This window comes from Hemiscyllium ocellatum, chromosome 1 (assembly GCF_020745735.1).
Source record: "Hemiscyllium ocellatum isolate sHemOce1 chromosome 1, sHemOce1.pat.X.cur, whole genome shotgun sequence".
NCBI lineage: Eukaryota > Metazoa > Chordata > Chondrichthyes > Orectolobiformes > Hemiscylliidae > Hemiscyllium > Hemiscyllium ocellatum.
The window spans coordinates 77,594,722-77,611,190 of record NC_083401.1 but is presented as its reverse complement, the minus strand read 5'-3'; positions in this window follow the sequence as shown (position 1 = coordinate 77,611,190).

Below are 16,469 nucleotides of genomic sequence, written 5' to 3'. Positions count from 1 at the left end.
TTTATTTAATTTGATTGTAATTTAGTTTAAGTAGATATGTTTGTTCTGGTAGAATATTAGGTGGTTTATCATTAATAGTATTGTTAAATGATATTGTTGTACTACCTCTAAATTGTTGTATTTTGGTTTTTTATATATATATAGTTGTTTTGTAAAAGATTTGTAAAATGTTTTAATAAAAATTTTTGTATAAAAAACACATGGACAAAAGAGCTGAATTCCAGAGGTGAGGTGAGAGTGACAGCCCTTAACATCAAGGCTGTACTTGACCGAGTATGGCATCAAGGAGCCCTGGCAAAAACTGGAATCAATGGGTATCGGAGGCAAACACTCTGCTGGTTAGAGTCATATCTGGCACAAAGGAAGATGATTGTGATTGTGGATGGTCAGTCATCTCATCTCCAGGACATTTCTGCAGGAGTCCCTCAGGGTAGTGTCCTAAACCCAACAATCTTTAGCTGCTTCATCAATGACCTTCCCTCTGTCATAGGTCAGAAGTGGGGATATTCGTTGATGATTGCACAGTGTTCAGCATCATTCACGACTCCTAGGATACTGAAACAATCCGTGCTCAAATGCAACAAGATCTGGACAATATCCAGTCTTGGGCTGACACATGGCAAGTAACATTTGTGCCACACAAATGCCAGACAATAACCATCACCATAAGAGACATTCTAACCATGACACCTTGACATTCAATGGTATTGTCATCACTGAAACCCCTACTGTCAACATCCTTGGGGTTATCATTGACCAGAAACTCAACTGGACTTACCATGTAAACAAAGTGGCTACAAGAGCAGGTATGAGACTCGGGATACTGCGGCAAGTAACTCACCTCCTGACACCCAAAGTCTATCCATCATCTACAAGGCACAAGTCAGAGGTGTGATGGAACTTTCCTCAGTTGCCTGGATGAGTGCAGCTCCAATGACACTCAAGAAGCTTGACACCGTCCAGGAGAAAGCAACCCACTTGATTGGCACGACATCTACAAACATTCAATCCCTCCACCACTGGCGCCCAGTAACAGCAGTGTATACTATCTACAAGTGGCACTTCAGAAATTCACCAAAGATCCTCGGACAACACCTTCCAAACCCATGACCACTTCTATCTAAAAGGACAAGGGCAGCAGGTACTTGGGAACACCACCACCTGCAAGCTCCCCTTCAATCCTCTCACCACCCTGACTTGGAAATACACTGCCATTCCTACACAATTGTTGGGTCAAATTCCTAGAATTCTCTCCCTACCAGCATTGTGGGTCAACCCACAACAAATGGACTGCAGCGATTCAAGAAGGCAGCTCACTACCATCCTTCTCAAGGGCAAATAGGGATGGACCATCAATGCTGGCTAGTCAGCGACACCCAAGTCCCACAAATGAATTTAAAAAATGAAGCTTTTTTAAAAAAGTCAGGATATTTTTCATCTTAAAAGTAAGACAGGATTTTGTCAAGAACTATTACAGTGAAAAATGTAGATAGGAAACTGCCAGTATAATTTGGATTGACATTTCAACAGATATAAAAATCAATGGCCTGACCAATCATCCAGATCTAACTTTGGTATAAAATATCTCAGAGGAAGGTTCTGGAATTGAATATTGCATTGGATGACTTCTGTATAATGCCAATTGAGTTGTTAAGGAGTTTCAGGGACTTATTATTCCTCCTGGTCGCTTATAAATTTAAACTAAGTGTTCTTTTGAAATATCGTCAGAATCAAGCCTCTTAAGTAAATGGGTGTGGTGTGCTGTGCACTTATACAAGAATAATTGGAGCTCTTTTTTGGTACTAACACTTTGATTCAGTCAGGTACTAACAAGCTAGCTACAATCAATAGCTGCAAGGCGACTGCCTGTGTGGAGTTTGCACGTTCTCCCCGTGTCTGCGTGGGTTTCCTCCGGGTGCTTCGGTTTCCTCCCACAGTCCAAAAATGTGCAGATTATGTGAATTGGCCATGCTAAATTGCCCATAGTGTTAGGGACAGGGGTAAATGTAGGGGAATGGGTCTGGGTGGGTTGCACTTTGGTGGGTCAGTGTGGACTTGTTGGGCCGAAGGGCCTGTTTCCACGCTGTAAGTAATCTCATCTAATCTAATCTAATTATACAGCTCCCACTCCAATCTAACAGGCTGCAGTGTAATATATGGAGTCATACAGCATGGGAATAGACCCGTCGGTCCACCTAGTCCACATTGTCCATGTTCCCATACTAAACCACTTCCACTTGTCTGTACTTGGCCCATATCCCTCTGAACTTTTCTTATTCATGTACTCATCCAAACGTCTTTTAAATGTTAGTACCTGTATCCACCACTTTCTCTGGCAGTTCATTCCATACACGAACCATTCTCTGTGTAAAAGAAATTGCCCCTCATGACCTTTTAAAGCTTTCTCCTCTCACCTTAAAATTTGTCACCTAGTTCTGAACTCCCCCACCTTTGCTATTCACCTATCTGTGCCCCTCATGATTTTATAAACCTCAATAAGGTCACCCCTCAACAGCATATATTCCAGTGAAAAATGTCCTAGCCTATCCAACCTGTTTTATAACTCAAACCCTCCGTTCCTGGCAACATGCTAGTAAATCTTTTCTGAACCCTCCCCAATTTAATACTATCCTTCCTATAACAGGAAGACCAGACTGCACGCAGTCTTACCTCCATCCTGTGCAACCTCAACATGACATCTCAACTCCTACACTCAAAGATTGGAGAAGTGAAGGCAAGCATGCAAAACATTTTCTTAACTACCCTGTCTACATGTGATGTAAACTTCAAAGAATTATGAACCTGAACCCCTAAGTCTCTCTATTCTGCAACACTACCCAGGACCCTATTATTAATTAGGTAAGACCTACCCTTGTTTGTTTTAACAAAATGCAAAACAGCGCATTTATCTAAATTAAACTCCATCTGCCACTCCTCAGCCCATTGACCCAATTGATCAAGATCTCTTTGTAATCTTAGATAACTTTCTTCACTGCTCACTATACCATCAATATTGGTGTCATCTGCAAACTTACTAACCATGCTTTATTCTTATCCAAATCATTTATATAAACGACAAACAGACCTCCAGTCTAAACAACAACCCTCCACCACTACCCCCTGTCTCTTACTGTCAAGTCAATTTTAAATCCAATTAGTAAGGTCACCCTGAATCCTATGCAATCTAACTTTACCAGTTAGTGCAGAACCTTCTCAAAGTCCATGCAAACAGCATCCATCATGCTGCCCTCATCAATCTTTTTGGTTACTTCCTCAAAAAACTCAATTGAATTTGTGAGACACACTTTCTCTCGCACAAAACCACGTTGATATTCCTCATCAGTCCTTGCCTCTCCAAAGGTTTATAAATCCTATTTTTCAGAATCATCTCCAACAACCTGTGATGTACATGTATTTTAGCAAGGCATTTGATAAGATTCATTCAGAAAGTAAGGGTGCATGGGATACAGGGAAATTTGGCTGTCTGAATACAGAAGTGTCTGGCCCATAAAAGACAGAGGCTAGTGGTAGATGGAAAGTATTCAGCCTGGAGCTCAGTGACCCGTGGTGTTCCGCAGGGAAATGTTCTGAGACCTCTGCTCTTTGTGAATGTACAAATGACTTGTATGAGGGAGTGGAAGGGTGGGTTAGTAAGTTTGCCAATGATACAAAGATTGGTGAAGTGGAGGGTATTGTGGAGGGCTGTTGTAGGTTGTAACGGGAAATTGACAGGATGCAGAACTGGGCTCATGAGTGGCAAATGGAGTTCAACCTGGAAAAGTGTGAGATGATTAATTTTAGAAGGTCAAATTTGAATACAGAATACTGGGTTAAAGACAGTGTGGAGCAACAGAGGGATTTTGAGGTTCATGTCCATAGATCCCTTGAAGTTGCCAACCAAGTTAATAGGGTTGTTAAGAAGGCGAATGGTGTGTTGGCTTTCATTAGCAGGGGGATTGAGTTTAAGAGCTGTGAGGTGCTGTAGCCCTGGTTAGACCACACTTGGAATATTGTGTTCAATTCTCATCGCCTCATATAGGAAGGATGTGGAAACTTTAGAGAGAGTTCAAAGGAGATTTACCAGGATGCTGCCTGGACTGGAGGGCATGTCTTTTGAAGAAAGGTTGAGGGAGCTAGGGTTTTTCTCACTGGGGAGAAGAAGGATGAGAGGTGACTTGATAGAGGTGTACAAGATGATGAGAGGCATAGACAGAGCAGATGGTCAGACACTTTTTCCCAGGGCAGAAATGGCTATCACAAAGGCATAATTTTAAAGTGATTGGAGGCCGATGTAGGGGAGATGTCAGAGGTAGGTTCTTTACACAGAGAGTGGTGGGTGTGGAATGCACTGTCAGCAGTGGTAGTGGGGTCAGATACATTAGAGACATTTAAGTGACTCTCAGATAGGCACATCTAAAATGACGGGTATGTAGGTTAATTTGATTTTAAAGTCGGATAAAAGGTCAGCACAACATTGAGGGCTGAAGGGCCTGTACTGATCACCACCAATGACAGTCTCATAGGTCTATCGTTTCCAGGTTTCTCCTCACAGCCATTCTTAAATAAAGGCTGAATATTAGCCACCCTCCAGTCCTCCAGCACCTCACCCGAGGTTAAAGATTACAAATATTTCTGCTAGGGACCCCACAATTTATTCCCTAACTTCCTACAATGTTCTGGGATAGACTTGATCAGATCCAGAAGATTTATCCACTTCTATATTTTCTAAGACTTTCAGCACATCCTCTTCTACAATGTGAACTGTTTTCAAAACATCAATATTTAGTTCCACAAGTTCTCTAGCTCCATTTCTTTCTCTGCAGTAAAAACTGATGCAAAATGTTCATTCTCTGTCTCTTCACTCTCCTAAGGTTCAACACATAGATGACTTTGATGATGTTTAAGGGCCCTATGGGAATCTCTGCATTATCCTTAACCTTACCTGCTAACTCATATCCCCTCTTTGCCATCTTGATTTTCCTCTTAAGAATGCTCCTTCACTCTTTATACTCTTCAAGAGCTTCATTTGATCCAAATTGTTTGTATCTAATATATGTTTTTTTTTCTTATTCTTGACTAGAACTTCAATAGCTTAATTCATCCATTGTTCCCTACTCTTACCAGCCTTACCCTTCACTCTAACAGGAAAATAGTACCTCTGAACTTTTGTTATCACACTTTTGAAAGCCTTGTCACTCGTCAGTCATTCCTTTACTGTGAACAATCTACTCTGATCAATATAGTTAAACCAATGGGAACAGTTTGACATTGCTCGTATAACCTCTGCAGACTATCAAATGCATTTGAAAAGTTCACCAGCAATCAATCAAATGTTGTTGAGAGTGCTTGTTAACTTGAGGATTATAAAATGAAGGTAAGTTGCAACTAAAGTACAAGAAAAATTACAGACACCACCTGTCTCTCCAGGTGGATATAGATGTTCCCATGGCACTGTGTGAAAAAGAATCAGTTAGCAATCTGGTAAGTACCTTCCTTTCAAGCAATGCCACCAAAATATCAAAGTAAATTACTGCAGCCACCAGAAAACAGAAACAATTGCAGAAATTGCAAAAAAAATGAAGTGGTCATTTATCTTATTTGACATCTTTGGATCCTTGCTGTACACAAATTAACTGTTTACTTACATAATACTAGTGCAATGTTGTGGGATGCTTTGGGGATGTACATGCAAATTCTTTTAAATTTATTTCTCTAATTTCAAAAAAAAGTCTACTCATATTTTATACATTTTCCATTCTACAGCATTCTTCTATCATCGCTGTTTATTTTATTAATTGCTTTATTCTTTTTCTCTTTTATGTTTAAATTAATTTCTCATCTATCCACCCTTGCAAATGTAGGTGCCACTATGTTCTCTCCTATCTAACTCTTAACACTGTCACTGGATGCACCTACCACCAAGACTCATGACCTACCCCTCGCAATATCACATGTATCTTCTTCATCAAAGGCTCTAACCCAACTCATTCCCCAACCTCCTAAGCTGTCCTGCTCACTGTGCGTCTTACTCACTCAAAGGGGCCGGTCACCTGACCACCGGTCTTGCTCATGCACCATCATTAACTATTCTTTCATCTCCTTCAGTTCCACCTCTTGTCTGATTGCTGGGGAAAATAGTGCACAACTGGGTTGAGAGAATAAGAATGGTTGGCAAGCTGGCTGACATTCCTGTGCTTACCCCAAAGAGGGGAAGATCCTCAAAATGGCTGGAGAGACATGTAACTGTGACCGTCCACGTGAGGATGCTGAGACTTCAATGTTGAGGTAATCCAGTAAGCTTCATTTGTGCTGTGCTGCTCCCTAGTTACCACACTGTGAATATAATTTTGACATACTCAAGCTTCTATTCCGATTGCACAACCTATGTTTTCTTTTCTCTTGTGCAGACATTAGCAGCACTAACATAGCTTTAGTCCCAAAGAGCCCAGCTCCCCAGCCCATCAGCTTCCCCTCCACCTTGGAGGAAGAAGCCAGCAATCCCTCAGTGTGTATACTAGTAATGTTGCGTCCTGCATCCTCCACATGCTCAGAAATGTTCATCCCCGCAGACTTTCTTTCTACAATAGGTTTGGGAGCACGTTTTTGCCGAGCACATCTATGGTGTAACTCCACAGCTGGTCAAGGAACATAAGAATCATAAGAACTAGAAGCAGGAATGTGCCATCCATCCCATCAATCCTGCTCCACCATTCAATAAGATCATGGCTGATCTTTTCATGGACTTAGCTCACATATCTGCCCACTCACCATAACCATGAAATCCTTTACTGTTCAAAAATCTATCAACCTTTGCCTTAAAAACATTCAACTGTAAAGCCTTAACAGCTTCACTGGGCAGGGAATTCCACAGATTCACAACCCTTGGGTGAAGAAGTCCTTCTTCAGCTCAGTCCTAAATCTGCTCCCCTTATTTTGAGGCTGTACACCCAAGCTCTAGTTTCACCTACCAGTGGAAACAACCTTCCTGTTTCTATTTTATCTATTCCCCTCATAATTTTCAATGGTTCTATGAGATCCCCTCCCCCCTTCTTCTAAATTCCAATAAGTACAGTCCCAGTCTACCCAATTTTTCCTCTTAAGGCAACTTTTCAATTCCTGAATCAACCTCATGAACTTTTGCTGCACCCACTCCAGTATCAGTCCATCCTTTCTCAAGTAAGGAGACCAAAACTGTACACAGTACTACCTGGTGTGGCCTCTCCAGCACACTATACAGCTGGAGCCTAACCTCCCTGTTTTTAAACTCCATCCGTCTAGCAATGAAGAACAATATTCCTTTTGCCTTCTTAATTACCTGCTGTACCTGCATACCATCGTTTTATGATTCATGCACAAGGAAACCCAGGTCTTTCTGCATAGGATGAAATGTCCCAGGTCACTGGCATTTTGAGAACTGACGGAAAGTGGATATGTACTCAGTCCCATACAAAAGATGATCCCATTGGACAGACAAAGGGATGGGTAAACATCAGCCCGGGGGAATCAATAACTGCTAATTGGGGCATTTAGTACCAGGCTGAGCTTTACCCATTCCCATGTCTGTCCAACTATTGTTTTGTCTCTTTCTGGGCTTCATCTCTACCTATTGTGTACTCCTCCCCCCGCCCCACCATCCCATCTTCACTATATATGCCAATCTTTTCTGAGCTACAATCAGATTTGTAGAAGGATCACTGGACCTGAAATGTTAACTCTCATTTCTCTCCACAGATGCTGCCAGACTTGCTGAGTTTTCCCAGCAATTCGTATTTTTGTACATGTATATCATGTTAAGCATCCTTAAGCAGCCTCTTGATAAATCCCAAGGAGGATAAAGGATATATTGATGAGACATTGCTCATCTCTGAGAAGCATCCTGCACAGCAACTGATGTTAGACTTCAACCCCTACATTTATAAATGTCACTTTCATCAATGCACAACACCTCTGAGAGCAAGATTAATTCCACCCAAGTAGTTTGCAAGGGAGCACAAGCTCATTCAGGCATGGGTGACATCTAACGCTCCATTAACACCCAAGCTACTCCTGGTGGCACATATTCTGCTGGAAAACGTGCTGAAAGCATGGCCTCAGTCAATTTTGACATTTGAGTGAAGTGTACGTTAGCTTTATTTATTCATTTGGCTGCATCTGCAAAATCACAGATGCCAAAATCTAAGCAATGATGGGAGGGTCAAAAGGATCTGTATCAGGATTCCTCACAATCTGATAATGGCCATAAGAGAATCAATACGTTGCTCTCAGATGCATGATCATTAAATGATGCCCCAGAAGCTAATTTTCCTTAACTAGTACCTGTAACATTCTTGAGAAATTTATGAGTTTGAGGATTGAGACAGTCTCATGAACATGAAGTGGAATTGTTACCTTAGTGGTCATTGGGAGGGATGGTCACCTGCTATTTCAGAATGGAAGTCTTGCTGTTGCACCAGCCAGTGTTCCAGTGTTCCATTGTGGTGTCCCCGCACTGTGCCTCAGTCACCTCGAGGAACTGACACCATGGACAGTAAATTCTGGCTCTCGTCAACCTCTCTATATCCTGAGGGGAGATTCGGTTGTTGACCCCCCCCCCCCCCCCGAAGGTTGTGCAGCAGTTCTTCACTGTTCCAGTTGTTTCTGGGCTTTCTGACACCTTTGTAACTCCTTCCTTCATCTGTGCTGTCTTTGTAGAATGGCCATTCTGGATGCATTCAGGATGAAATGGCCCTACATGGGGAATATCAAAGCTTCTCAGCAATGTGATTCCTGATCTGTCATACGAAGCAGAAATGAAACTTATCATAGGATGTAAATACACTATTGAATGAGGTCTCGGAAGGAGGCAATATAATGCACAGGAATCTCTGATATGTTATACAGCACAGGCCATTTGCCAAACAATTCCAGGAAATTGTGAGGTGGTAGGATACTCCCTTCTTACCACCGTTCCCACCTCCATTCACCCACAATGCTGAATATAAGTGTCCATGCTTACAGTTCACTGTGACAGGAGAATGCCTCTTGGGCCTTGTGTGGGAATTGAGACCTTTGGAAAGTATTTGAGAATTATCAGCCACAGGTAACACTTTTACATTCACCCGTGGTCACTTCCACTTCTCAGGAGTTACAAAGTTAAATTAGCATGATCAATGGCAATTGGCATTGAGTGGCATGGTGGCTCACTGGTTAGCACTGCTGTCTCAGAGTGCCAGGGACCCAGGTTGATTCCCACCTGGGTGACTGACTGTGTGGAGTTTGCACATTCTCATCACGTCTGCGTGAGTTTCCTCCGGGTGCTCCAGTTTCCTCCCACAATCTGAAAATGTGCAGGTTAGGTGAATTGGCCATGCTAAATTGCCCATAGTCAGGGGAATGGGTCTGGGTGGGTTACTCTTCAGAGAGTTGGTGTGGACTTGTTGGGCTGTTGCTGTACTGTAGGGAATCTAATCTAACCATAATCAAAATGGTGTGGTCATAATTATTGTGATCAAGATTTTATAATATGTTTTATTAGTTAATGAATAAGCTATGCCCAAAGATTCACTTGATGGCAGATGAGTGGTATCTCTGATTCTATGAATACAAGTGTTCCTTGAAGGACTTCACATTGCCCACAAGTACATTGCAGTCCCACAGACAAAACACATTTCATCCATAGTAGACAAAAGAGGATTTGTTGAAGTTCTTGTTCATCAGTGCTGTTGGAGCTACTCTCACCCAATGATGGGTATGCCATGATACTCCTACCTTACACCTTGTAGTTTTGGGGAATCAGGAGGTAAGTTATCCACTGCAGGATTGTTACTTGTCATTTGTTAGCCCATGCCTGGATATTGTCCAAGCTGCATTCGAATATAACCTGCTTCAGTATCAGAGGAGTTGTGAATGGTGCTGAACATTGTGCAGTCATTGGTGAGCATCCCCATTTCTGACCTTAAATTGGAGAGAAGGACATTGATGAAGCAACTACAGGAGGTTGTGCCAAGAATGCTACCCCAAGGAACCCCTGCAGAGATGTCCTGGAACTGAGATGGCTGACCTCCAACAACTATAACCACCTTCCTTTGTGCCAGGTATGACTCCAACCATCAAAGAGCTTCCTACCCACCACCCTCCCCCACCCCTTAAATTCTCATTGATTCTAGTTTTGCTCACATTCCTTGGTGCCACATTCGGACATGCGGCTTTCATGTCAAGTGCTGTCACTCTCACCTCACATCTGGATTTCAGCTCTTTTGTCAACGTCTGATGAGGTCAGGAGCTGAGTGGTCCTGGTGGAACCCAAAGTGGGCCTCACTGAGCAGGTTATTGCTGAGCAGGTGCAGTTTGATAGCACTGTTGACAACACCTTCTATCACTTTACTGATGATGAGAGTAGACTGATGGGACAGTAATTGGGTTGGTTTTGTACATCTTTTTCTGTACAGACCATACTTTGCCAATTTTCCACATTGTCAGTAGAAGCCAATGTTGGAGCTGTACTGGAATATCTAGGTTAGGGGTGCAGCAGGTTCTGGAGCACATGTCTTTGTTGCTATTGCTGGAATGTTATCAGAGCCCATAGGCTTTGCAGTATCCAATGCCTTCAACAGTTTCTTGATATCACAAGGAAAGAATTGAATTGGCTGAAGACTGGTATCTGTGATGCTGGGGATCCTGAGAGGAGGCTGAGATGGATCGTCCACTCGGCAGCTCTGACTGAAGATTCTTGTGAAAGCCTTACCTTTTGCACTGATGTAATGGGCTCACCCATCTCTGAGAATAGGATATTTGTGGAGCATCTGGCAGAGTAGGTGGGCTGAGCAAGGACTCGCCTGATCCCATTGACTTCCTTTCTCTTTCTTCTTTTCTCTTTAGCTCTTTTTCTTTTCTTTTTAATTTTTCTTCATTTTCCTTTCTTTAAAGCCTGGAGAGTGGCAGGTGAAGGAGGAGGAGTTTAGAGGCAGTGGCAACAATAGCAACATCAGAATGACCCAGACACGGCTCCATCCCAGCCCAGGATCTCCCGGCTAGTCAGGAGCTAGTCCCGGGCTGAATCCCCTAGCTCGGACTCATAGCCCTGGCCCAGGCACCTGAAACAGGATAAGTACCTGTCTCCCTGTGTGGCAATCTCTCATGTACCAGTCTTCCGATGTGGCAATCTTTCAGTGTGCCAGCTTCCCTGTGTGCCAGTCTCCCAGTGTGCCAGTCTCCCTGTGTGCCAGTCTCCCGCTGTAGCGATCTCCTGATATAGCTGTCTCCCTGTGTGGCAGTCTCCCTGTGTGTCAGTGTCCTCGTGTGCCACCCTCCCTGTGTGTTGGTCTCCCAGTGTATCAGTCTCCTGGTGTGCCAGCCTCCCTGTGTGTTGGTCTCCCTGTGTGTCAGTCTCCTGGTGTGCCAGCCTCCCTGTGCGTTGGTCTCCCTGTGTGTCAGTCTCCTGATGCAGCAGTCTCCTGATGCAGCAGTCTCTCGATGTGCCAGTCTCTCTGTGTGTCAGTCTCCCAATGTGCTGGTCTCCCAATGTGGCAGTCTCCCCATGTCGCGGTCTCTCGATGCGGCATCTCCCGATGTGCCAGTCTCCCTGTGTGCCAGTCTCCCGATGTGGCAGTGTCCTGATGTGGAGGTCTTCCTGTGTGCCAGTCTCCATGTGTGTTGATCTCTCCGTATGCCAGACTCTAGATGTGTCAGTCTCCCAGTGTGTCAGCCTCCCAATGTGCCAGTCTCTTGATGCGTTAGTCTTCCAGTGTGCCAGTCTCCCTGTGTGGCAGTCTCCTGATGTGCTAGTCTCCCAATGTGACAACCTCCCTGTGTGTCAGTCTCCCTGTGTGTCAGTCTCCCTGTGTGCCAACCTCCCTGTGTGACAGTCTCCTGATGTGCCAGTCTCCCTGTGTGCCATTCTCATCGTGTGCCAATCTCCCGATGTGGCAGTGTCCCAATGTGCCAGTCTCCCGAAGTGTCAACCTCCCAATGTGCCAGTCACCCTGATGTGGTAGTCTCCCGATATTTCACCATGCCGGTCACCTGGTGTGCCAGTCTCCCGATGTGTCAGTCTCCCAGTGTGCCTGTCTCCCGATGTGTCAGTCTCCCACTGTGTCAGTCTCCCTGTGTGCCAGCCTCCCAATGTGCTAGTCTCTTGCTGTGTCAGTCTCCCAGTGTGCCAGTCTCCCTCTGTGTCAGTCTTCCTATGTGTCAGTCTCCCAGTGTGCCAGTCTCCCTCTGCGTCAGTCTCCTGGTGTACCAGTCTCCTGGTGTGCCAGTCTCCCGATGTGGCGGTCTCTCGATGTGGCCACCTCCCCGTGTACCAGTCCCCCAATGTGCCTGTCTCCCGATGTGCCAGTCTCTCAATGTGTCGATCTCCCCCAGTGTGCCAGTCTCTCAATGTGTCGATCTCCCCCAGTGTGCCAGTCTCCCTATGTGTTAGTCTCCCTGTGTGTTAGTCTCCCTGTGTACCAGTCTACCGATATGTCTTTCCCCCATCGTGCCAGTGTGGTTGCAGGGTCCCAAGGTGGAAGATGTGGCATTCTTCTTCCAGGCGTCAGGTGGGCTAGAGTTTGGCGATGGAGGAGTCCCAGGACTTGCAAGTCCTTAGTGGCCTCGGAGGAGGAGTTAAAGTGTTGGGCACAGGACAATGGGGTTGTTTAGTGCATGTGTGCCAGGGATGTTCCCTGAAATGTTTAGCATGTTGGCATTCTGTCTCCCCAGTGTAGAGAGACACATCGAGAGCAACTGACACAGTAGATGACATGTGTGGAAATACAGGAAAATCTCTATCGGATGTGGAAGGATCCTTTAGGGCCTTGGAAAGAGGTGAGGGGGTAGGCGTGGGCATAGGTTTTACACTTCTTTGGTGGCAGGGGAAGGTGCCGGGAGGGGAGAGTGGGTTGGTGGGTACCGTGGACTAACAAGGGACTTGCGGAGGGTATGGTTTCTGCAAAACACAGATAGGGAGGGGAGGGAAATTTATCCCTGATGGTGGGGTCAGTTTGTAGGTGGCAGAAATGGCAGAGGATGATGCGCTGTATCCAGAGGTTGGTGGCGTGGAAGGTGAGGACCAAGGGGTTGCGATTGGAGCGTTGGGGTTCAAGGACAGAGATGCGGGGAGTGAAGGAGATGCGGTAAGGGCATCATCGACCACGTGAGAGAGGAAATTGCAGTCCTTGATAAAGGTCCCACATGCAAGACTGATAGTAAAGTTAAGACCCCCATGGCATCCAAGGAAATTTGATAAAATCGAACCAGAATTGGGTGAGTGGCAAGAAGATCAATGACCAGAGGGACATAGATTTACTTCGAACATTGAACATAGAAAAGTACAGCACAGAACAAGCCCTCAGGCCCACGATTTTGTGCTGAAGTTTAATCCTAATGTAAAATATAATAAGTTAACCTATGCACCCCTCAACTCACTGCTATCTATGTGCATGTCCAGCACTTGCTTAAATGTCCCTAATGACTCTGCTTCCACCACCACTGCTGGCAACACATTCCATGCATTCACAACTCTCTGCATAAAGAACCTACCTCTGACATCTCCTTTATGCCTTCCTCCTAATATCTTCAAACTATGACTCCTCATACCAATCAATCTTGCCCTGGGAAAAGGTCTCTGGCTATTGACTCTATCTATTCCACTCATTATCTTGTACACCTTGATCAGGTCTCCTCTCTTCCTCCTTCTCTTCAGAGAGAAAAGTCCGAGCTTATTCACCCTTTCTTTATAAGGCAAGCCTTCCAGTCCAAGCAGCATCCTGGTAAACCTTCTTTACACCCTCTCCAAAGCCTCTGTATCTTTCCTATAGTAGGGCGACCAGAACTGGACACAATATTCTAAGTGTGGTCTCACTAGGGACTCATAGAGCTGTAAGGAAAGGGGCAGGAAGTTTAGACAGGTATGAGGAAAAGCATTTTCACCTAGAGGGTGGTAGAATCTGGAATTAACTGTCTCTAAGATGGTAGAGGCAGAAACTCAAAATTTAACAAATATTTAGATGTACACTTGCAACGCCAAGGCATAAAAGGCTATGGGCCAAGTGCTGGAAAATGGGATTAGAATAGTCAGGTGTTTGTTTTTAATCAGAGCAGATATGATGGGCTGAAGGGTCTTTTTTGATCTCAATGACTCTCTGACTTTTTGGTGAGCCCAATACTACCACATTGCCACAGCTGGTTGAGGAAGAAATGACACAGGTCACTGGCAGTCAGAGGCCTACTTAGGAATGGGATCCAGCTCAGTCCCAGATGGAGAAAACTCCTTTGTGTTGACAATTAGGGATTTCCTATCAATGTACAAGCAAGCAGGGGAGCAGCAGGCAGGAGCACTGGGTGAACTGACACAAATGTTGCAGGACTGCAGCAACACCACTGGCAGCTCACAGCATCAGGCATGGATAGGTTGGCATCTGGAAGCCAGCTTCAGCATTCTCACCATCTGCTGGCTAGGAGCACAGACCTATTCCATCACTCAAACCATCAGTGCTCAGCAACAAGGGCAAAGTGATACGCTGATAAGGCTCCTTAGCTCAGTCTGGTGTCCCTTTCTCATAAGGAAACAGGGTTGTGCCAGTGGGCACTCAGTGGGAGAAAGAAACACGTACAGGCTCTCTATAGGTCTCTCTCAGATTCCTCCAGAGGTGGCTGGGCCTTCCATCTTCATCCAGCCTGCACTGTCAACCCTGTGGGGGGTCAAGCTAGTGCTTGCTCTGGGCAGGACAACATTCTACATGGCTGAGCCTCTGGCCACAAATATTCCTGGGGCCACACAATCAAAACCCAAGGCCAACAGGATCCACCCTCTACCCCAACTGCAGAATCTGAGAACGCACTGAGATGTAGTGGGAGGGAAAGAAAGAAAAAGACCTTGTCAGAACCCAGGCGAGATACCCCTGTCAATAAGTTCTTACTTTTGTAAATGTAGGTTCACTTCTGACCAGCAGCTGTGTGTGCAAGTCTCTGTCTAGCTGCAATTACAGTATTGAAGATACAGAGTCCACTCATCATTAGCACTATCCATGATGTGAAGTGAGCAGCTCCTTCACCATGTGCAGGCAAAGATAGGTAACTTTGATATCTAAACTCCATCTTTGCAGATAGCCAAGTGACAAACTGAATTCACCAGATACCTGTTTTTACTCTCATGTCGGGAATTTGCGACATTTAATTTCTATCTGGCGGGTGGGGGGAGTGTCTATTAATGAGGTAGCAATGAGAGGGATAATATGTGGTATTCCTGTTAACGGTTAAAACTGTTCACTAGTGAGAATCTCAGGTCAACACCTTTTGGTGTCAACATGAAACAAGGTCTTGCTTGACCTCTCTTGCAATCACAGCAAATCTCTTGCTACAGTCCATAACATCCAGGGCCTGGGAAAATTCTGTACATAATCATTACACAACTACACTTTGGCAGAACTTCCAGTGTCAGTTTATTTATTTGTTACAGCAATTTATAAATTCTTGTGATCTCTAGTTTAAAAAAGCTCAAAGGCATAATCAAATCTTGATCCATAGAAATAGTTTTCTGGTAATGCCCTTTGCAAGCTCATCTAATATAACATCCAGTCATCCTGTTTCAGATGCTGAATTTTCAGTTTTTATTTCAGTATTTGTTTTCTTTCACTTCTCATCTCCACCTAGCGATGCTGCTTGCCATCTTATCTCTTAAAGAACATCTGCAATGCTGGAAGGGCTCAGTACATCAAGTACATCATCCAACAAGGAAGAACAAATGCAGGAAAAGGTTGTGTTAATATTTTAAACAAACTTAAAACAACTGAAATTCAAAAATAAAGGGTTGATGGTTCTTGTTGTTTAATATTTAACCTTCAAAGCACTTGTCACAGCAATTATTCTGCTTGTTGTACAGAATTGTGTTTTTCTTCAGATTAATACACAGAAAAATCAACAAAATGATTGGATAAATTACACAATCAAATGATTCTTGTTTCCTAGGTTTCTGCAAACCAAGATAATTTTTTGTTGAGGTTTACAACTGCTCTTAACTTACTTTACAGTTTCTATTTGAAATTACACCAATATTTTGTCATTTTCCATTTTCATTAGATATCCTGAGTCACTGATACATATGGTCAAGGCACATGGTTCTGAAGAGTACATGTTGGATCTGTACTTTCCCTAGTTCCTTTTTGAATTCCACCTCCCCACCCCATCCCCCCGCCTCGGCTTCAGCTGCAGACTTACCTCCAAGGAACTGTTCCCAGTCTACTGTGACCAGAACCTGCTTTACTTTATTAACATATGCCTTCCCCAAACCAAAGCCATCTTTTGCAGGCCGTCCTTTTCCTTGTCCAAAATAAATTTGAACCCTACTGTGTTGTGGTCGCTATCGCCACAATGTTCCCCCACTGCCACAGCAAACGTGTGTCTAGCTTCTTTCTCCAGAACCAGATCCAATATTGCTCCTTCCCTCATTGGGCCTTCTATGTATTGATACAAAAACTTCTCCTGGATACATTTCATCCACAACATCTAAA